The 23,037-nt window shown below is 44.0% G+C and overlaps 1 long non-coding RNA gene across 1 annotated transcript in view; it reads right to left on the reverse strand.

Annotated features, from left to right (window-relative positions):
• LOC307185418 overlaps window positions 1-16,840 on the reverse strand; it is a 1,072,281-nt gene extending 1,055,441 nt beyond the window's left edge. The window contains exon 1 of the long non-coding RNA XR_013828052.1: window positions 16,792-16,840. This is a non-coding gene — a long non-coding RNA (uncharacterized lncRNA). The remainder of the gene's footprint in view (window positions 1-16,791) is intronic.
• Between the last annotated feature and the right edge of the window lie 6,197 nt (window positions 16,841-23,037).

A 23,037-nucleotide genomic window follows, 5' to 3' on the forward strand; every position in this document is an offset into this window, starting at 1 on the left:
CCCAAGTATGATCAACCATGTGAACGGGAGACGTGTTCAATATGTCTCAGTTTTCCTCCCCTGGTACTCGGGTGCAATATTCCAGACGCTTTACTAACACTCTCCCCACTTGGAGAGTCAGCGCCTTTAACCTCCTGTTTGGCCCAGTTTGCAATTTCTGCGGAAGATGAACAGGAATAGCGAGAACCAATGAGAGGCTAGCTGGAGGTGTCTGGACGGGCAAATTTAACTCTCATTTCCCACCAGGAAGAGGAAATAACCAAAGGCTCAGCGTGCCGTACCGGAATCAGATTAGGGCCTGAAGCCATCCTGCGGTGTTGCGGCCAGCTCAAAAGAAAGCGAGTTGAAGAAAGGAGCTCAGGGGCACTGTAATTCACAAACCTGCAGAGTTATAAATGACAGCTATCGTCCAAAAATAGACTGAAGTAAGGCTGCCAAGAGGACTTGAAAGCGGGGCAGAATTGCAGGAAACCGATTTCAGGAGGTAGACTGGAATTGCATTGAAAGCATAGGAAAAGAGGCAGAACGTCCACAATGATGCACTTGGCCAAAAAGGGCGTATGCGTTTTTTCCTGAATATATTCAGGAAAAAACGCATACGCCCTTTTTGGCCAACCAAGCAAGCTTGCAAAGGAAATCTGCACTACAATGAAGTCTCACTTCCCCCCGGTCAAAAGGGCCATCTGAAAAAAGTGTAAAATCCAGAAAGGCAGGACAGGCCATGGAGAACTGGGAGCCTTGTTATGCTGATGGGCGGGATGTAAATTGCCAACAACCACTCGGGAGAAGTGTATGGTGTTTCTTGAAACATCTAAAAAACAAAGCAACAGAACCTAGGGCACTTCCACTTATGGTCCTATAGCTTAGGGAAATTAAAATCAAAAAGACACAGCCACCCCAAAGTTTGGAACGGCTCTGTTTACAAGAACCTCGTTTACAGTACAAGTTCAACATCGCAGAAAGTGAAAAATGGATAAAGAAGTTGTGGTATGTACTTACAAAGCAATATCACTCAGCAATGAAATCTGTGTCATCAGGCCCTTAGCAGCACAATGAGTGGATTCAGGTATGATGATTCTAACTGAAGTAAGTCACACAGAAAAAGAAACATCATAAGATATCAGTAATACACGGAATGTAAACTTGGCTACACAGGAACTGAATTACAGAACAGAACAGGGTCTCAAATTTAGAAAACCAACTTATGCTTGCTTAAGGGTAAAGGTGAGTTGGGGTGCTGCATAAAACCAGAGATTGAAATGAGCACAGATAAAGTTCCTTAAGCCATATATGGAATAGACAAGAGCTACTCCTTGCTCAATGAAATGGACTCAACACCGCATATTAAACGCCTAAGAATGTACCTGACTAGTAAGTATCGTAAAACCTATAGATTGCTATGTCTCCGAAAGAGAATCAAGCATGTGTACAGGGGCATAAACGCAGCAGTGATAGGATTGGAGAGGTTCGGTGAGCAAATGAAGACCCTTTGAAGTCATATTGCATGGTACCCATTCCACGGGTTTCAACTACCCAGGTTTAAGGTATTCTTCCTTCAGCTAAAACATGCATGTGGAACCTAGAGTATGATCAACCATGTGATCGGGAGACGTGTTCAAATATGTCTCAGTTTTCCTCCCCTGGTACTCGGGTGCAACATTCCAGACGCTTTACTAACACTCTCCCCACTTGGAGAGTCAGTCCTTTAACCTCCTGTTTGGCCCAGTTTGCAATTTCTGCGGAAGATGAACAGGAATAGCGAGAACCAATGAGAGGCTAGCTGGAGGTGTCTGGACGGGCAAATTTAACTCTCATTTCCCACCAGGAAGAGGAATTAACCAAAGGCTCAGCGTGCCGTGCCGGGAGCAGATTAGGGCCTGAAGCCATCCTGCGGTGTTGCGGCCAGGTCACAAGAAAGCGAGTTGAAGAAAGGAGCTCAGGGGCACTGTAATTCACAAACCTGCAGAGATATAAATGACAGCTATCGTCCAAAAATAGACTGAAGTAAGGCTTCCAAGAGGACTTGAAAGCGGGGCAGAATTGCAGGAAACCGATTTCAGGAGGTAGACTGGAATTGCATTGAAAGCATAGGAAAAGAGGCAGAACGTCCACAATGATGCACTTGGCCAAAAAGGGCGTATGCGTTTTTTCCTGAATATATTCAGGAAAAAACGCATACGCCCTTTTTGGCCAACCAAGCAAGCTTGCAAAGGAAATCTGCACTACAATGAAGTCTCACTTCCCCCCGGTCAAAAGGGCCATCTGAAAAAAGTGTAAAATCCAGAAAGGCAGGACAGGCCATGGAGAACTGGGAGCCTTGTTATGCTGATGGGCGGGATGTAAATTGCCAACAGACACTCGGGAGAAGTGTATGGTGTTTCCTGAAACATCTAAAAAACAAAGCAACAGAGCCTAGGGCACTGCCACTTATGGTCCTATAGCTTAGGGAAATTAAAATCAAAAAGACACAGCCACCCCAAAATTTGGGACGCCTCTGTTTACAAGAACCTCGTTTACAGTACAAGTTCAACATCGCAGAAAGTGAAAAATGGATAAAGAACTTGTGGTATTTACTTACAAAGCAATATCACTCAGCAATGAAATCTATGTCATCAGGCCCTTAGCATCACAATGAGTGGATTCAGGTATGATGATTCTAACTGAAATAAGTCACACAGAAAAAGAAACATCATAAGATATCAGTAATACACGGAATGTAAACATGGCTACACAGGAACTGAATTACAGAACAGAACAGTGTCTCAAATTTAGAAAACCAACTTATGCTTGCTTAAGGGTAAAGGTGAGTTGGGGTGCTGCATAAAACCAGAGATTGAAATGAGCACAGATAAAGTTCCTTAAGTCAAATATGGAATAGACAAGAGCTACTCCTTGCTCAACGAAATGGACTCAACACCGCATATTAAACGCCTAAGAATGTACCTGACTAGTAAGTATCGTAAAACCTATGGATTGCTATGTCTCCAAAAGAGTATCAAGCATGTGTACAGGGGCATAAACGCAGCAGTGATAGGATTGGAGAGGTTCGGTGAGCAAATGAAGACCCTTTGAAGTCATATTGCATGGTACCCATTACACGGGTCTTAACTCTCCAGGTTTAAGGTATTCTTCCTTCAGCTAAAACATGCATGTGGAACCCAAGTATGATCAACCATGTGAACGGGAGACGTGTTCAAATATGTCTCAGTTTTCCTCCCCTGGTACTCAGGTGCAACATTCCAGACGCTTTACTAACACTCTCCCCACTTGGAGAGTCAGCGCCTTTAACCTCCTGTTTGGCCCAGTTTGCAATTTCTGCGGAAGATGAACAGGAATAGCGAGAACCAATGAGAGGCTAGCTGGAGGTGTCTGGACGGGCAAATTTAACTCTCATTTCCCACCAGGAAGAGGAAATAACCAAAGGCTCAGCGTGCCGTACCGGAATCAGATTAGGGCCTGAAGCCATCCTGCGGTGTTGCGGCCAGCTCAAAAGAAAGCGAGTTGAAGAAAGGAGCTCAGGGGCACTGTAATTCACAAACCTGCAGAGTTATAAATGACAGCTATCGTCCAAAAATAGACTGAAGTAAGGCTGCCAAGAGGACTTGAAAGCGGGGCAGAATTGCAGGAAACCGATTTCAGGAGGTAGACTGGAATTGCATTGAAAGCATAGGAAAAGAGGCAGAACGTCCACAATGATGCCCTTGGCCAAAAAGGGCGTATGCGTTTTTTCCTGAATATATTCAGGAAAAAACGCATACGCCCTTTTTGGCCAACCAAGCAAGCTTGCAAAGGAAATCTGCACTACAATGAAGTCTCACTTCCCCCCGGTCAAAAGGGCCATCTGAAAAAAGTGTAAAATCCAGAAAGGCAGGACAGGCCATGGAGAACTGGGAGCCTTGTTATGCTGATGGGCGGGATGTAAATTGCCAACAGACACTAGGGAGAAGTGTATGGTGTTTCCTGAAACATCTAAAAAACAAAGCAACAGAGCCTAGGGCACTGCCACTTATGGTCCTATAGCTTAGGGAAATTAAAATCAAAAAGACACAGCCACCCCAAAGTTTGGGACGCCTCTGTTTACAAGAACCTCGTTTACAGTACAAGTTCAACATCGCAGAAAGTGAAAAATGGATAAAGAAGTTGTGGTATTTACTTACAAAGCAATATCACTCAGCAATGAAATCTATGTCATCAGGCCCTTAGCATCACAATGAGTGGATTCAGGTATGATGATTCTAACTGAAATAAGTCACACAGAAAAAGAAACATCATAAGATATCAGTAATACACGGAATGTAAACTTGGCTACACAGTAACTGAATTACAGAACAGAACAGGGTCTCAAATTTAGAAAACCAACTTATGCTTGCTTAAGGGTAAAGGTGAGTTGGGGTGCTGCATAAAACCAGAGATTGAAATGAGCACAGATAAAGTTCCTTAAGCCAAATATGGAATACACAAGAGCTACTCCTTGCTCAACGAAATGGACACAACACCCCATATTAAACGCCTAAGAATGTACCTGAATAGTAAGTATCTTAAAACCTATGGATTGCTATGTCTCCAAAAGAGAATCAAGCGTGTGTACAGGGGCATAAACGCAGCAGTGATAGGATTGGAGAGGTTCGGTGAGCAAATGAAGACCCTTTGAAGTCATATTGCATGGCACCCATTCCACGGGTCTCAACTCTCCAGGTTTAAGGTATTCTTCCTTCAGCTAAAACATGCATGTGGAACCCAGAGTATGATCAACCATGTGAACGGGAGACGTGTTCAAATATGTCTCAGTTTTCCTCCCCTGGTACTCGGGTGCAATATTCCAGACGCTTTACTAACACTTTCCCGACTTGGAGAGTCAGCGCCTTTAACCTCCTGTTTGGCCCAGTTTGCAATTTCTGTGGAAGATGAACAGGAATAGCGAGAACCAATGAGAGGCTAGCTGGAGGTGTCTGGACGGGCAATTTTAACTCTCATTTCCCACCAGGAAGAGGAAATAACCAAAGGCTCAGCGTGCCGTACCGGAACCAGATTAGGGCCTGAAGCCATCCTGCGGTGTTGCGGCCAGCTCAAAAGAAAGCGAGTTGAAGAAAGGAGCTCAGGGGCACTGTAATTCACAAACCTGCAGAGTTATAAATGACAGCTATCGTCCAAAAATAGACTGAAGTAAGGCTGCCAAGAGGACTTGAAATCGGGGCAGAATTGCAGGAAACCGATTTCAGGAGGTAGACTGGAATTGCATTGAAAGCATAGGAAAAGAGGCAGAACGTCCACAATGATGCACTTGGCCAAAAAGGGCGTATGCGTTTTTTCCTGAATATATTCAGGAAAAAACGCATACGCCCTTTTTGGCCAACCAAGCAAGCTTGCAAAGGAAATCTGCACTACAATGAAGTCTCACTTCCCCCCGGTCAAAAGGGCCATCTGAAAAAAGTGTAAAATCCAGAAAGGCAGGACAGGCCATGGAGAACTGGGAGCCTTGTTATGCTGATGGGCGGGATGTAAATTGCCAACAGACACTAGGGAGAAGTGTATGGTGTTTCCTGAAACATCTAAAAAACAAAGCAACAGAGCCTAGGGCACTGCCACTTATGGTCCTATAGCTTAGGGAAATTAAAATCAAAAAGACACAGCCACCCCAAAGTTTGGGACGCCTCTGTTTACAAGAACCTCGTTTACAGTACAAGTTCAACATCGCAGAAAGTGAAAAATGGATAAAGAAGTTGTGGTATTTACTTACAAAGCAATATCACTCAGCAATGAAATCTATGTCATCAGGCCCTTAGCATCACAATGAGTGGATTCAGGTATGATGATTCTAACTGAAATAAGTCACACAGAAAAAGAAACATCATAAGATATCAGTAATACACGGAATGTAAACTTGGCTACACAGGAACTGAATTACAGAACAGAACAGGGTCTCAAATTTAGAAAACCAACTTATGCTTGCTTAAGGGTAAAGGTGAGTTGGGGTGCTGCATAAAACCAGAGATTGAAATGAGCACAGATAAAGTTCCTTAAGCCAAATATGGAATAGACAAGAGCTACTCCTTGCTCAACGAAATGGACTCAACACCCCATATTAAACGCCTAAGAATGTACCTGAATAGTAAGTATCTTAAAACCTATGGATTGCTATGTCTCCAAAAGAGAATCAAGCGTGTGTACAGGGGCATAAACGCAGCAGTGATAGGATTGGAGAGGTTCGGTGAGCAAATGAAGACCCTTTGAAGTCATATTGCATGGCACCCATTCCACGGGTCTCAACTCTCCAGGTTTAAGGTATTCTTCCTTCAGCTAAAACATGCATGTGGAACCCAGAGTATGATCAACCATGTGAACGGGAGACGTGTTCAAATATGTCTCAGTTTTCCTCCCCTGGTACTCGGGTGCAACATTCCAGACGCTTTACTAACACTCTCCCCACTTGGAGAGTCAGCGCCTTTAACCTCCTGTTTGGCCCAGTTTGCAATTTCTGCGGAAGATGAACAGGAATAGCGAGAACCAATGAGAGGCTAGCTGGAGGTGTCTGGACGGGCAAATTTAACTCTCATTTCCCACCAGGAAGAGGAAATAACCAAAGGCTCAGCGTGCCATGCCGGAACCAGATTAGGGCCTGAAGCCATCCTGCGGTGTTGCGGCCAGGTCACAAGAAAGCGAGTTGAAGAAAGGAGCTCAGGGGCACTGTAATTCACAAACCTGCAGAGTTATAAATGACAGCTATCGTCCAAAAATAGACTGAAGTAAGGCTGCCAAGAGGACTTGAAAGCGGGGCAGAATTGCAGGAAACCGATTTCAGGAGGTAGACTGGAATTGCATTGAAAGCATAGGAAAAGAGGCAGAACGTCCACAATGATGCACTTGGCCAAAAAGGGCGTATGCGTTTTTTCCTGAATATATTCAGGAAAAAACGCATACGCCCTTTTTGGCCAACCAAGCAAGCTTGCAAAGGAAATCTGCACTACAATGAAGTCTCACTTCCCCCCGGTCAAAAGGGCCATCTGAAAAAAGTGTAAAATCCAGAAAGGCAGGACAGGCCATGGAGAACTGGGAGCCTTGTTATGCTGATGGGCGGGATGTAAATTGCCAACAGACACTCGGGAGAAGTGTATGGTGTTTCCTGAAACATCTAAAAAACAAAGCAACAGATCCTAGGGCACTTCCACTTATGGTCCTATAGCTTAGGGAAATTAAAATCAAAAAGACACAGCCACCCCAAAGTTTGGGACGCCTCTGTTTACAAGAACCTCATTTACCGTACAAGTTCAATATCACAGAAAGTGAAAAATGGATAAAGAACTTGTGGTACTTACGTACAATGCAGTATCACTCAGCAATGAAATCTATGTCATCAGGACCGTAGCAGCATAATGAGTGGATTCAGGTACGATGATTCTAACTGAAATAAGTCACACAGAAAAAGAAACATCATAAGATATCACTAATACACGGAATGTAAACTTGGCTACACAGGAACTGCATTCCAAAACAGAACAGGGTCTCAAATTTAGAAAACCAACTTATGCTTGCTTAAGGGGAAAGGTGAGTTGGGGTGCTGCATAAAACCAGAGATTGAAATGAGCACAGATAAAGTTCCTTAAGTCAAATATGGAATAGACAAGAGCTACTCCTTGCTCAACGAAATGGACTCAACACCGCATATTAAACGCCTAAGAATGTACCTGACTAGTAAGTATCTTAAAACCTATGGATTGCTATGTCTCCAAAAGAGAATCAAGCATGTGTACAGGGGCATAAACGCAGCAGTGATAGGATTGGAGAGGTTCGGTGAGCAAATGAAGACCCTTTGAAGTCATATTGCATGGTACCCATTACACGGGTCTCAACTCTCCAGGTTTAAGGTATTCTTCCTTCAGCTAAAACATGCATGTGGAACCCAAGTATGATCAACCATGTGAACGGGAGACGTGTTCAAATATGTCTCAGTTTTCCTCCCCTGGTACTCGGGTGCAATATTCCAGACGCTTTACTAACACTCTCCCCACTTGGAGAGTCAGTCCCTTTAACCTCCTGTTTGGCCCAGTTGGCAATTTCTGCGGAAGATGAACAGGAATACCGAGAACCAATGAGAGACTAGCTGGAGGTGTCTGGACGGGCAAATTTAACTCTCATTTCCCACCAGGAAGAGGAAATAACCAAAGGCTCAGCGTGCCGTACCGGAACCAGATTAGGGCCTGAAGCCATCCTGCGGTGTTGCGGCCAGCTCAAGAGAAAGCGAGTTGAAGAAAGGAGCTCAGGGGCACTGTAATTCACAAACCTGCAGAGTTATAAATGACAGCTATCGTCCAAAAATAGACTGAAGTAAGGCTGCCAAGAGGACTTGAAAGCGGGGCAGAATTGCAGGAAACCGATTTCAGGAGGTAGACTGGAATTGCATTGAAAGCATAGGAAAAGAGGCAGAACGTCCACAATGATGCACTTGGCCAAAAAGGGCGTATGCGTTTTTTCCTGAATATATTCAGGAAAAAACGCATACGCCCTTTTTGGCCAACCAAGCAAGCTTGCAAAGGAAATCTGCACTACAATGAAGTCTCACTTCCCCCCGGTCAAAAGGGCCATCTGAAAAAAGTGTAAAATCCAGAAAGGCAGGACAGGCCATGGAGAACTGGGAGCCTTGTTATGCTGATGGGCGGGATGTAAATTGCCAACAACCACTCGGGAGAAGTGTATGGTGTTTCCTGAAACATCTAAAAAACAAAGCAACAGAACCTAGGGCACTTCCACTTATGGTCCTATAGCTTAGGGAAATTAAAATCAAAAAGACACAGCCACCCCAAAGTCTGGAACGGCTCTGTTTACAAGAACCTCGTTTACAGTACAAGTTCAACATCGCAGAAAGTGAAAAATGGATAAAGAAGTTGTGGTATTTACTTACAAAGCAATATCACTCAGCAATGAAATCTGTGTCATCAGGCCCTTAGCAGCACAATGAGTGGATTCAGGTATGATGATTCTAACTGAAGTAAGTCACACAGAAAAAGAAACATCATAAGATATCAGTAATACACGGAATGTAAACTTGGCTACACAGGAACTGAATTACAGAACAGAACAGGGTCTCAAATTTAGAAAACCAACTTATGCTTGCTTAAGGGTAAAGGTGAGTTGGGGTGCTGCATAAAACCAGAGATTGAAATGAGCACAGATAAAGTTCCTTAAGTCAAATATGGAATAGACAAGAGCTACTCCTTGCTCAACGAAATGGACTCAACACCGCATATTAAACGCCTAAGAATGTACCTGACTAGTAAGTATCTTAAAACCTATGGATTGCTATGTCTCCGAAAGAGAATCAAGCATGTGTACAGGGGCATAAACGCAGCAGTGATAGGATTGGAGAGGTTCGGTGAGCAAATGAAGACCCTTTGAAGTCATATTGCATGGTACCCATTACACGGGTCTCAACTCTCCAGGTTTAAGGTATTCTTCCTTCAGCTAAAACATGCATGTGGAACCCAAGTATGATCAACCATGTGAACGGGAGACGTGTTCAAATATGTCTCAGTTTTCCTCCCCTGATACTCGGGTGCAACATTCCAGACGCTTTACTAACACTCTCCCCACTTGGAGAGTCAGTCCCTTTAACCTCTTGTTTGGCCCAGTTGGCAATTTCTGCGGAAGATGAACAGGAATACCGAGAACCAATGAGAGGCTAGCTGGAGGTGTCTGGACGGGCAAATTTAACTCTCATTTCCCACCAGGAAGAGGAAATAACCAAAGGCTCAGCGTGCCGTACCGGAACCAGATTAGGGCCTGAAGCCATCCTGCGGTGTTGCGGCCAGCTCAAAAGAAAGCGAGTTGAAGAAAGGAGCTCAGGGGCACTGTAATTCACAAACCTGCAGAGTTATAAATGACAGCTATCGTCCAAAAATAGACTGAAGTAAGGCTGCCAAGAGGACTTGAAAGCGGGGCAGAATTGCAGGAAACCGATTTCAGGAGGTAGACTGGAATTGCATTGAAAGCATAGGAAAAGAGGCAGAACGTCCACAATGATGCACTTGGCCAAAAAGGGCGTATGCGTTTTTTCCTGAATATATTCAGGAAAAAACGCATACGCCCTTTTTGGCCAACCAAGCAAGCTTGCAAAGGAAATCTGCACTACAATGAAGTCTCACTTCCCCCCGGTCAAAAGGGCCATCTGAAAAAAGTGTAAAATCCAGAAAGGCAGGACAGGCCATGGAGAACTGGGAGCCTTGTTATGCTGATGGGCGGGATGTAAATTGCCAACAACCACTCTGGAGAAGTGTATGGTGTTTCCTGAAACATCTAAAAAACAAAGCAACAGAACCTAGGGCACTTCCACTTATGGTCCTATAGCTTAGGGAAATTAAAATCAAAAAGACACAGCCACCCCAAAGTTTGGAACGGCTCTGTTTACAAGAACCTCGTTTACAGTACAAGTTCAACATCGCAGAAAGTGAAAAATGGATAAAGAAGTTGTGGTATTTACTTACAAAGCAATATCACTCAGCAATGAAATCTGTGTCATCAGGCCCTTAGCAGCACAATGAGTGGATTCAGGTATGATGATTCTAACTGAAGTAAGTCACACAGAAAAAGAAACATCATAAGATATCAGTAATACACGGAATGTAAACTTGGCTACACAGGAACTGAATTACAGAACAGAACAGGGTCTCAAATTTAGAAAACCAACTTATGCTTGCTTAAGGGTAAAGGTGAGTTGGGGTGCTGCATAAAACCAGAGATTGAAATGAGCACAGATAAAGTTCCTTAAGTCAAATATGGAATAGACAAGAGCTACTCCTTGCTCAACGAAATGGACTCAACACCGCATATTAAACGCCTAAGAATTTACCTGACTAGTAAGTATCTTAAAACCTATGGATTGCTATGTCTCCGAAAGAGAATCAAGCATGTGTACAGGGGCATAAACGCAGCAGTGATAGGATTGGAGAGGTTCGGTGAGCAAATGAAGACCCTTTGAAGTCATATTGCATGGTACCCATTACACGGGTCTTAACTCTCCAGGTTTAAGGTATTCTTCCTTCAGCTAAAACATGCATGTGGAACCCAAGTATGATCAACCATGTGAACGGGAGACGTGTTCAAATATGTCTCAGTTTTCCTCCCCTGATACTCGGGTGCAACATTCCAGACGCTTTACTAACACTCTCCCGACTTGGAGAGTCAGCGCCTTTAACCTCCTGTTTGGCCCAGTTTGCAATTTCTGCGGAAGATGAACAGGAATAGCGAGAACCAATGAGAGACTAGCTGGAGGTGTCTGGACGGGCAAATTTAACTCTCATTTCCCACCAGGAAGAGGAAATAACCAAAGGCTCAGCGTGCCGTACCGGAACCAGATTAGGGCCTGAAGCCATCCTGCGGTGTTGCGGCCAGCTCAAGAGAAAGCGAGTTGAAGAAAGGAGCTCAGGGGCACTGTAATTCACAAACCTGCAGAGTTATAAATGACAGCTATCGTCCAAAAATAGACTGAAGTAAGGCTGCCAAGAGGACTTGAAAGCGGGGCAGAATTGCAGGAAACCGATTTCAGGAGGTAGACTGGAATTGCATTGAAAGCATAGGAAAAGAGGCAGAACGTCCACAATGATGCACTTGGCCAAAAAGGGCGTATGCGTTTTTTCCTGAATATATTCAGGAAAAAACGCATACGCCCTTTTTGGCCAACCAAGCAAGCTTGCAAAGGAAATCTGCACTACAATGAAGTCTCACTTCCCCCCGGTCAAAAGGGCCATCTGAAAAAAGTGTAAAATCCAGAAAGGCAGGACAGGCCATGGAGAACTGGGAGCCTTGTTATGCTGATGGGCGGGATGTAAATTGCCAACAACCACTCGGGAGAAGTGTATGGTGTTTCCTGAAACATCTAAAAAACAAAGCAACAGAACCTAGGGCACTTCCACTTATGGTCCTATAGCTTAGGGAAATTAAAATCAAAAAGACACAGCCACCCCAAAGTCTGGAACGGCTCTGTTTACAAGAACCTCGTTTACAGTACAAGTTCAACATCGCAGAAAGTGAAAAATGGATAAAGAAGTTGTGGTATTTACTTACAAAGCAATATCACTCAGCAATGAAATCTGTGTCATCAGGCCCTTAGCAGCACAATGAGTGGATTCAGGTATGATGATTCTAACTGAAGTAAGTCACACAGAAAAAGAAACATCATAAGATATCAGTAATACACGGAATGTAAACTTGGCTACACAGGAACTGAATTACAGAACAGAACAGGGTCTCAAATTTAGAAAACCAACTTATGCTTGCTTAAGGGTAAAGGTGAGTTGGGGTGCTGCATAAAACCAGAGATTGAAATGAGCACAGATAAAGTTCCTTAAGTCAAATATGGAATAGACAAGAGCTACTCCTTGCTCAACGAAATGGACTCAACACCGCATATTAAACGCCTAAGAATTTACCTGACTAGTAAGTATCTTAAAACCTATGGATTGCTATGTCTCCGAAAGAGAATCAAGCATGTGTACAGGGGCATAAACGCAGCAGTGATAGGATTGGAGAGGTTCGGTGAGCAAATGAAGACCCTTTGAAGTCATATTGCATGGTACCCATTACACGGGTCTTAACTCTCCAGGTTTAAGGTATTCTTCCTTCAGCTAAAACATGCATGTGGAACCCAAGTATGATCAACCATGTGAACGGGAGACGTGTTCAAATATGTCTCAGTTTTCCTCCCCTGATACTCGGGTGCAACATTCCAGACGCTTTACTAACACTCTCCCGACTTGGAGAGTCAGCGCCTTTAACCTCCTGTTTGGCCCAGTTTGCAATTTCTGCGGAAGATGAACAGGAATAGCGAGAACCAATGAGAGACTAGCTGGAGGTGTCTGGACGGGCAAATTTAACTCTCATTTCCCACCAGGAAGAGGAAATAACCAAAGGCTCAGCGTGCCGTACCGGAACCAGATTAGGGCCTGAAGCCATCCTGCGGTGTTGCGGCCAGGTCACAAGAAAGCGAGTTGAAGAAAGGAGCTCAGGGGCACTGTAATTCACAAACCTGCAGAGTTATAAATGACAGCTATCGTCCAAAAATAGACTGAAGTAAGGCTGCCAAGAGGACTTGAAAGCGGGGCAGAATTGCAGGAAACCGATTTCAGGAGGTAGACTGGAATTGCATTGAAAGCATAGGAAAAGAGGCAGAACGTCCACAATGATGCACTTGGCCAAAAAGGGCGTATGCGTTTTTTCCTGAATATATTCAGGAAAAAACGCATACGCCCTTTTTGGCCAACCAAGCAAGCTTGCAAAGGAAATCTGCACTACAATGAAGTCTCACTTCCCCCCGGTCAAAAGGGCCATCTGAAAAAAGTGTAAAATCCAGAAAGGCAGGACAGGCCATGGAGAACTGGGAGCCTTGTTATGCTGATGGGCGGGATGTAAATTGCCAACAGACACTCGGGAGAAGTGTATGGTGTTTCCTGAAACATCTAAAAAACAAAGCAACAGAGCCTAGGGCACTGCCACTTATGGTCCTATAGCTTAGGGAAATTAAAATCAAAAAGACACAGCCACCCCAAAGTTTGGGACGCCTCTGTTTACAAGAACCTCATTTACCGTACAAGTTCAATATCACAGAAAGTGAAAAATGGATAAAGAACTTGTGGTACTTACGTACAATGCAGTATCACTCAGCAATGAAATCTATGTCATCAGGCCCGTAGCAGCATAATGAGTGGATTCAGGTACGATGATTCTAACTGAAATAAGTCACACAGAAAAAGAAACATCATAAGATATCACTAATACACGGAATGTAAACTTGGCTACACAGGAACTGCATTCCAAAACAGAACAGGGTCTCAAATTTAGAAAACCAACTTATGCTTGCTTAAGGGGAAAGGTGAGTTGGGGTGCTGCATAAAACCAGAGATTGAAATGAGCACAGATAAAGTTCCTTAAGTCAAATATGGAATAGACAAGAGCTACTCCTTGCTCAACGAAATGGACTCAACACCGCATATTAAACGCCTAAGAATGTACCTGACTAGTAAGTATCTTAAAACCTATGGATTGCTATGTCTCCAAAAGAGAATCAAGCATGTGTACAGGGGCATAAACGCAGCAGTGATAGGATTGGAGAGGTTCGGTGAGCAAATGAAGACCCTTTGAAGTCATATTGCATGGTACCCATTACACGGGTCTCAACTCTCCAGGTTTAAGGTATTCTTCCTTCAGCTAAAACATGCATGTGGAACCCAAGTATGATCAACCATGTGAACGGGAGACATGTTCAAATATGTCTCAGTTTTCCTCCCCTGGTACTCGGGTGCAATTTTCCAGACGCTTTACTAACACTCTCCCCACTTGGAGAGTCAGTCCCTTTAACCTCTTGTTTGGCCCAGTTGGCAATTTCTGCGGAAGATGAACAGGAATACCGAGAACCAATGAGAGGCTAGCTGGAGGTGTCTGGACGGGCAAATTTAACTCTCATTTCCCACCAGGAAGAGGAAATAACCAAAGGCTCAGCGTGCCGGGCCAGAACCAGATTAGGGCCTGAAGCCATCCTGCGGTGTTGCGGCCAGCTCAAAAGAAAGCGAGTTGAAGAAAGGAGCTCAGGGGCACTGTAATTCACAAACCTGCAGAGTTATAAATGACAGCTATCGTCCAAAAATAGACTGAAGTAAGGCTGCCAAGAGGACTTGAAAGCGGGGCAGAATTGCAGGAAACCGATTTCAGGAGGTAGACTGGAATTGCATTGAAAGCATAGGAAAAGAGGCAGAACGTCCACAATGATGCACTTGGCCAAAAAGGGCGTATGCGTTTTTTCCTGAATATATTCAGGAAAAAACGCATACGCCCTTTTTGGCCAACCAAGCAAGCTTGCAAAGGAAATCTGCACTACAATGAAGTCTCACTTCCCCCCGGTCAAAAGGGCCATCTGAAAAAAGTGTAAAATCCAGAAAGGCAGGACAGGCCATGGAGAACTGGGAGCCTTGTTATGCTGATGGGCGGGATGTAAATTGCCAACAACCACTCTGGAGAAGTGTATGGTGTTTCCTGAAACATCTAAAAAACAAAGCAACAGAACCTAGGGCACTTCCACTTATGGTCCTATAGCTTAGGGAAATTAAAATCAAAAAGACACAGCCACCCCAAAGTTTGGAACGGCTCTGTTTACAAGAACCTCGTTTACAGTACAAGTTCAACATCGCAGAAAGTGAAAAATGGATAAAGAAGTTGTGGTATTTACTTACAAAGCAATATCACTCAGCAATGAAATCTGTGTCATCAGGCCCTTAGCAGCACAATGAGTGGATTCAGGTATGATGATTCTAACTGAAGTAAGTCACACAGAAAAAGAAACATCATAAGATATCAGTAATACACGGAATGTAAACTTGGCTACACAGGAACTGAATTACAGAACAGAACAGGGTCTCAAATTTAGAAAACCAACTTATGCTTGCTTAAGGGTAAAGGTGAGTTGGGGTGCTGCATAAAACCAGAGATTGAAATGAGCACAGATAAAGTTCCTTAAGTCAAATATGGAATAGACAAGAGCTACTCCTTGCTCAACGAAATGGACTCAACACCGCATATTAAACGCCTAAGAATTTACCTGACTAGTAAGTATCTTAAAACCTATGGATTGCTATGTCTCCGAAAGAGAATCAAGCATGTGTACAGGGGCATAAACGCAGCAGTGATAGGATTGGAGAGGTTCGGTGAGCAAATGAAGACCCTTTGAAGTCATATTGCATGGTACCCATTACACGGGTCTTAACTCTCCAGGTTTAAGGTATTCTTCCTTCAGCTAAAACATGCATGTGGAACCCAAGTATGATCAACCATGTGAACGGGAGACGTGTTCAAATATGTCTCAGTTTTCCTCCCCTGATACTCGGGTGCAACATTCCAGACGCTTTACTAACACTCTCCCGACTTGGAGAGTCAGCGCCTTTAACCTCCTGTTTGGCCCAGTTTGCAATTTCTGCGGAAGATGAACAGGAATAGCGAGAACCAATGAGAGACTAGCTGGAGGTGTCTGGACGGGCAAATTTAACTCTCATTTCCCACCAGGAAGAGGAAATAACCAAAGGCTCAGCGTGCCGTACCGGAACCAGATTAGGGCCTGAAGCCATCCTGCGGTGTTGCGGCCAGCTCAAGAGAAAGCGAGTTGAAGAAAGGAGCTCAGGGGCACTGTAATTCACAAACCTGCAGAGTTATAAATGACAGCTATCGTCCAAAAATAGACTGAAGTAAGGCTGCCAAGAGGACTTGAAAGCGGGGCAGAATTGCAGGAAACCGATTTCAGGAGGTAGACTGGAATTGCATTGAAAGCATAGGAAAAGAGGCAGAACGTCCACAATGATGCACTTGGCCAAAAAGGGCGTATGCGTTTTTTCCTGAATATATTCAGGAAAAAACGCATACGCCCTTTTTGGCCAACCAAGCAAGCTTGCAAAGGAAATCTGCACTACAATGAAGTCTCACTTCCCCCCGGTCAAAAGGGCCATCTGAAAAAAGTGTAAAATCCAGAAAGGCAGGACAGGCCATGGAGAACTGGGAGCCTTGTTATGCTGATGGGCGGGATGTAAATTGCCAACAACCACTCGGGAGAAGTGTATGGTGTTTCCTGAAACATCTAAAAAACAAAGCAACAGAACCTAGGGCACTTCCACTTATGGTCCTATAGCTTAGGGAAATTAAAATCAAAAAGACACAGCCACCCCAAAGTCTGGAACGGCTCTGTTTACAAGAACCTCGTTTACAGTACAAGTTCAACATCGCAGAAAGTGAAAAATGGATAAAGAAGTTGTGGTATTTACTTACAAAGCAATATAACTCAGCAATGAAATCTGTGTCATCAGGCCCTTAGCAGCACAATGAGTGGATTCAGGTATGATGATTCTAACTGAAGTAAGTCACACAGAAAAAGAAACATCATAAGATATCAGTAATACACGGAATGTAAACTTGGCTACACAGGAACTGAATTACAGAACAGAACAGGGTCTCAAATTTAGAAAACCAACTTATGCTTGCTTAAGGGTAAAGGTGAGTTGGGGTGCTGCATAAAACCAGAGATTGAAATGAGCACAGATAAAGTTCCTTAAGTCAAATATGGAATAGACAAGAGCTACTCCTTGCTCAACGAAATGGACTCAACACCGCATATTAAACGCCTAAGAATTTACCTGACTAGTAAGTATCTTAAAACCTATGGATTGCTATGTCTCCGAAAGAGAATCAAGCATGTGTACAGGGGCATAAACGCAGCAGTGATAGGATTGGAGAGGTTCGGTGAGCAAATGAAGACCCTTTGAAGTCATATTGCATGGTACCCATTACACGGGTCTTAACTCTCCAGGTTTAAGGTATTCTTCCTTCAGCTAAAACATGCATGTGGAACCCAAGTATGATCAACCATGTGAACGGGAGACGTGTTCAAATATGTCTCAGTTTTCCTCCCCTGATACTCGGGTGCAACATTCCAGACGCTTTACTAACACTCTCCCCACTTGGAGAGTCAGCGCCTTTAACCTCCTGTTTGGCCCAGTTTGCAATTTCTGCGGAAGATGAACAGGAATAGCGAGAACCAATGAGAGACTAGCTGGAGGTGTCTGGACGGGCAAATTTAACTCTCATTTCCCACCAGGAAGAGGAAATAACCAAAGGCTCAGCGTGCCGTGCCAGAACCAGATTAGGGCCTGAAGCCATCCTGCGGTGTTGCGGCCAGGTCACAAGAAAGCGAGTTGAAGAAAGGAGCTCAGGGGCACTGTAATTCACAAACCTGCAGAGTTATAAATGACAGCTATCGTCCAAAAATAGACTGAAGTAAGGCTGCCAAGAGGACTTGAAAGCGGGGCAGAATTGCAGGAAACCGATTTCAGGAGGTAGACTGGAATTGCATTGAAAGCATAGGAAAAGAGGCAGAACGTCCACAATGATGCACTTGGCCAAAAAGGGCGTATGCGTTTTTTCCTGAATATATTCAGGAAAAAACGCATACGCCCTTTTTGGCCAACCAAGCAAGCTTGCAAAGGAAATCTGCACTACAATGAAGTCTCACTTCCCCCCGGTCAAAAGGGCCATCTGAAAAAAGTGTAAAATCCAGAAAGGCAGGACAGGCCATGGAGAACTGGGAGCCTTGTTATGCTGATGGGCGGGATGTAAATTGCCAACAGACACTCGGGAGAAGTGTATGGTGTTTCCTGAAACATCTAAAAAACAAAGCAACAGAGCCTAGGGCACTGCCACTTATGGTCCTATAGCTTAGGGAAATTAAAATCAAAAAGACACAGCCACCCCAAAGTTTGGGACACCTCTGTTTACAAGAACCTCATTTACCGTACAAGTTCAATATCACAGAAAGTGAAAAATGGATAAAGAACTTGTGGTACTTACGTACAATGCAGTATCACTCAGCAATGAAATCTATGTCATCAGGCCCGTAGCAGCATAATGAGTGGATTCAGGTACGATGATTCTAACTGAAATAAGTCACACAGAAAAAGAAACATCATAAGATATCACTAATACACGGAATGTAAACTTGGCTACACAGGAACTGCATTCCAAAACAGAACAGGGTCTCAAATTTAGAAAACCAACTTATGCTTGCTTAAGGGGAAAGGTGAGTTGGGGTGCTGCATAAAACCAGAGATTGAAATGAGCACAGATAAAGTTCCTTAAGTCAAATATGGAATAGACAAGAGCTACTCCTTGCTCAACGAAATGGACTCAACACCGCATATTAAACGCCTAAGAATGTACCTGACTAGTAAGTATCTTAAAACCTATGGATTGCTATGTCTCCAAAAGAGAATCAAGCATGTGTACAGGGGCATAAACGCAGCAGTGATAGGATTGGAGAGGTTCGGTGAGCAAATGAAGACCCTTTGAAGTCATATTGCATGGTACCCATTACACGGGTCTCAACTCTCCAGGTTTAAGGTATTCTTCCTTCAGCTAAAACATGCATGTGGAACCCAAGTATGATCAACCATGTGAACGGGAGACATGTTCAAATATGTCTCAGTTTTCCTCCCCTGGTACTCGGGTGCAATTTTCCAGACGCTTTACTAACACTCTCCCCACTTGGAGAGTCAGTCCCTTTAACCTCTTGTTTGGCCCAGTTGGCAATTTCTTCGGAAGATGAACAGGAATACCGAGAACCAATGAGAGGCTAGCTGGAGGTGTCTGGACGGGCAAATTTAACTCTCATTTCCCACCAGGAAGAGGAAATAACCAAAGGCTCAGCGTGCCGTACCGGAACCAGATTAGGGCCTGAAGCCATCCTGCGGTGTTGCGGCCAGCTCAAAAGAAAGCGAGTTGAAGAAAGGAGCTCAGGGGCACTGTAATTCACAAACCTGCAGAGTTATAAATGACAGCTATCGTCCAAAAATAGACTGAAGTAAGGCTGCCAAGAGGACTTGAAAGCGGGGCAGAATTGCAGGAAACCGATTTCAGGAGGTAGACTGGAATTGCATTGAAAGCATAGGAAAAGAGGCAGAACGTCCACAATGATGCACTTGGCCAAAAAGGGCGTATGCGTTTTTTCCTGAATATATTCAGGAAAAAACGCATACGCCCTTTTTGGCCAACCAAGCAAGCTTGCAAAGGAAATCTGCACTACAATGAAGTCTCACTTCCCCCCGGTCAAAAGGGCCATCTGAAAAAAGTGTAAAATCCAGAAAGGCAGGACAGGCCATGGAGAACTGGGAGCCTTGTTATGCTGATGGGCGGGATGTAAATTGCCAACAACCACTCTGGAGAAGTGTATGGTGTTTCCTGAAACATCTAAAAAACAAAGCAACAGAACCTAGGGCACTTCCACTTATGGTCCTATAGCTTAGGGAAATTAAAATCAAAAAGACACAGCCACCCCAAAGTTTGGAACGGCTCTGTTTACAAGAACCTCGTTTACAGTACAAGTTCAACATCACAGAAAGTGAAAAATGGATAAAGAAGTTGTGGTATTTACTTACAAAGCAATATCACTCAGCAATGAAATCTGTGTCATCAGGCCCTTAGCAGCACAATGAGTGGATTCAGGTATGATGATTCTAACTGAAGTAAGTCACACAGAAAAAGAAACATCATAAGATATCAGTAATACACGGAATGTAAACTTGGCTACACAGGAACTGAATTACAGAACAGAACAGGGTCTCAAATTTAGAAAACCAACTTATGCTTGCTTAAGGGTAAAGGTGAGTTGGGGTGCTGCATAAAACCAGAGATTGAAATGAGCACAGATAAAGTTCCTTAAGTCAAATATGGAATAGACAAGAGCTACTCCTTGCTCAACGAAATGGACTCAACACCGCATATTAAACGCCTAAGAATTTACCTGACTAGTAAGTATCTTAAAACCTATGGATTGCTATGTCTCCGAAAGAGAATCAAGCATGTGTACAGGGGCATAAACGCAGCAGTGATAGGATTGGAGAGGTTCGGTGAGCAAATGAAGACCCTTTGAAGTCATATTGCATGGTACCCATTACACGGGTCTTAACTCTCCAGGTTTAAGGTATTCTTCCTTCAGCTAAAACATGCATGTGGAACCCAAGTATGATCAACCATGTGAACGGGAGACGTGTTCAAATATGTCTCAGTTTTCCTCCCCTGATACTCGGGTGCAACATTCCAGACGCTTTACTAACACTCTCCCGACTTGGAGAGTCAGCGCCTTTAACCTCCTGTTTGGCCCAGTTTGCAATTTCTGCGGAAGATGAACAGGAATAGCGAGAACCAATGAGAGACTAGCTGGAGGTGTCTGGACGGGCAAATTTAACTCTCATTTCCCACCAGGAAGAGGAAATAACCAAAGGCTCAGCGTGCCGTACCGGAACCAGATTAGGGCCTGAAGCCATCCTGCGGTGTTGCGGCCAGGTCACAAGAAAGCGAGTTGAAGAAAGGAGCTCAGGGGCACTGTAATTCACAAACCTGCAGAGTTATAAATGACAGCTATCGTCCAAAAATAGACTGAAGTAAGGCTTCCAAGAGGACTTGAAATCGGGGCAGAATTGCAGGAAACCGATTTCAGGAGGTAGACTGGAATTGCATTGAAAGCATAGGAAAAGAGGCAGAACGTCCACAATGATGCACTTGGCCAAAAAGGGCGTATGCGTTTTTTCCTGAATATATTCAGGAAAAAACGCATACGCTCTTTTTGGCCAACCAAGCAAGCTTGCAAAGGAAATCTGCACTACAATGAAGTCTCACTTCCCCCCGGTCAAAAGGGCCATCTGAAAAAAGTGTAAAATCCAGAAAGGCAGGACAGGCCATGGAGAACTGGGAGCCTTGTTATGCTGATGGGCGGGATGTAAATTGCCAACAGACACTCGGGAGAAGTGTATGGTGTTTCCTGAAACATCTAAAAAACAAAGCAACAGAGCCTAGGGCACTGCCACTTATGGTCCTATAGCTTAGGGAAATTAAAATCAAAAAGACACAGCCACCCCAAAGTTTGGGACGCCTCTGCTTACAAGAACCTCGTTTACAGTACAAGTTCAACATCGCAGAAAGTGAAAAATGGATAAAGAACTTGTGGTATTTACTTACAAAGCAATATCACTCAGCAATGAAATCTGTGTCATCAGGCCCTTAGCAGCACAATGAGTGGATTCAGGTATGATGATTCTAACTGAAGTAAGTCACACAGAAAAAGAAACATCGTAAGATATCAGTAATACACGTAATGTAAACTTGGCTACACAGGAACTGAATTACAGAACAGAACAGGGTCTCAAATTTAGAAAACCAACTTATGCTTGCTTAAGGGTAAAGGTGAGTTGGGGTGCTGCATAAAACCAGAGATTGAAATGAGCACAGATAAAGTTCTTTAAGTCAAATATGGAATAGACAAGAGCTACTCCTTGCTCAACGAAATGGACTCAACACCGCATATTAAACGCCTAAGAATTTACCTGACTAGTAAGTATCGTAAAACCTATGGATTGCTATGTCTCCAAAAGAGAATCAAGCATGTGTACAGGGGCATAAACGCAGCAGTGATAGGATTGGAGAGGTTCGGTGAGCAAATGAAGACCCTTTGAAGTCATATTGCATGGTACCCATTACACGGGTCTCAACTCTCCAGGTTTAAGGTATTCTTCCTTCAGCTAAAACATGCATGTGGAACCCAAGTATGATCAACCATGTGAACGGGAGACGTGTTCAAATATGTCTCAGTTTTCCTCCCCTGGTACTCGGGTGCAATATTCCAGACGCTTTACTAACACTCTCCCGACTTGGAGAGTCAGCGCCTTTAACCTCCTGTTTGGCCCAGTTTGCAATTTCTGCGGAAGATGAACAGGAATAGCGAGAACCAATGAGAGGCTAGCTGGAGGTGTCTGGACGGGCAAATTTAACTCTCATTTCCCACCAGGAAGAGGAAATAACCAAAGGCTCAGCGTGCCGTACCGGAACCAGATTAGGGCCTGAAGCCATCCTGCGGTGTTGCGGCCAGCTCAAAAGAAAGCGAGTTGAAGAAAGGAGCTCAGGGGCACTGTAATTCACAAACCTGCAGAGTTATAAATGACAGCTATCGTCCAAAAATAGACTGAAGTAAGGCTGCCAAGAGGACTTGAAAGCGGGGCAGAATTGCAGGAAACCGATTTCAGGAGGTAGACTGGAATTGCATTGAAAGCATAGGAAAAGAGGCAGAACGTCCACAATGATGCACTTGGCCAAAAAGGGCGTATGCGTTTTTTCCTGAATATATTCAGGAAAAAATGCATACGCCCTTTTTGGCCAACCAAGCAAGCTTGCAAAGGAAATCTGCACTACAATGAAGTCTCACTTCCCCCCGGTCAAAAGGGACATCTGAAAAAAGTGTAAAATCCAGAAAGGCAGGACAGGCCATGGAGAACTGGGAGCCTTGTTATGGTGATGGGCGGGATGTAAATTGCCAACAACCACTCGGGAGAAGTGTATGGTGTTTCCTGAAACATCTAAAAAACAAAGCAACAGAGCCTAGGGCACTGCCACTTATGGTCCTATAGCTTAGGGAAATTAAAATCAAAAAGACACAGCCACCCCAAAGTTTGGGACGCCTCTGTTTACAAGAAC

Source organism: Stenella coeruleoalba, assembly GCF_951394435.1.
Source record: "Stenella coeruleoalba genome assembly, chromosome: 4".
Lineage (NCBI taxonomy): Eukaryota > Metazoa > Chordata > Mammalia > Artiodactyla > Delphinidae > Stenella > Stenella coeruleoalba.